The sequence below is a fragment of the Trachymyrmex cornetzi genome, unplaced genomic scaffold (genome assembly GCF_001594075.2).
Source record: "Trachymyrmex cornetzi isolate Tcor2-1 unplaced genomic scaffold, Tcor1.1 scaffold1059, whole genome shotgun sequence".
NCBI classification, from domain to species: domain Eukaryota; kingdom Metazoa; phylum Arthropoda; class Insecta; order Hymenoptera; family Formicidae; genus Trachymyrmex; species Trachymyrmex cornetzi.
The window spans coordinates 66,206-66,627 of record NW_017295608.1 but is presented as its reverse complement, the minus strand read 5'-3'; positions in this window follow the sequence as shown (position 1 = coordinate 66,627).

Below are 422 nucleotides of genomic sequence, written 5' to 3'. Positions count from 1 at the left end.
GGATCATTTTTGCACCTAGATAGATTAAATAAGTGTATTTATTAATCTTATTCTATTGTTTTAACAGTGTGATTATTAGAATTGTTACTTCTATTATAGCTTTTTAATAACAATGCCACAAAGTTTACGTGACTTGTTGGGGTAAAAAGTGCCATGGTTGTTGGGGTAAAAGTGCCATGGTTGCTCTGTATTCGTTAATGTTGATTCTATAACAAGTCGATAATCCTAAGTCGATAATCTTATCAGTGAAGTTAACCAATAGTCAACAGTACGAAACGTTACCGATTACTTTCGATTATCGACTCATTATAGAATTAGCATTAGTGGTGTTCATTACGCAGAGAGACAGGTAAATTATTCAGAATGCGAATTTCATCTCCGATTTCGATGAAATTAGGCTTATTCGACGCGTCTATATTACT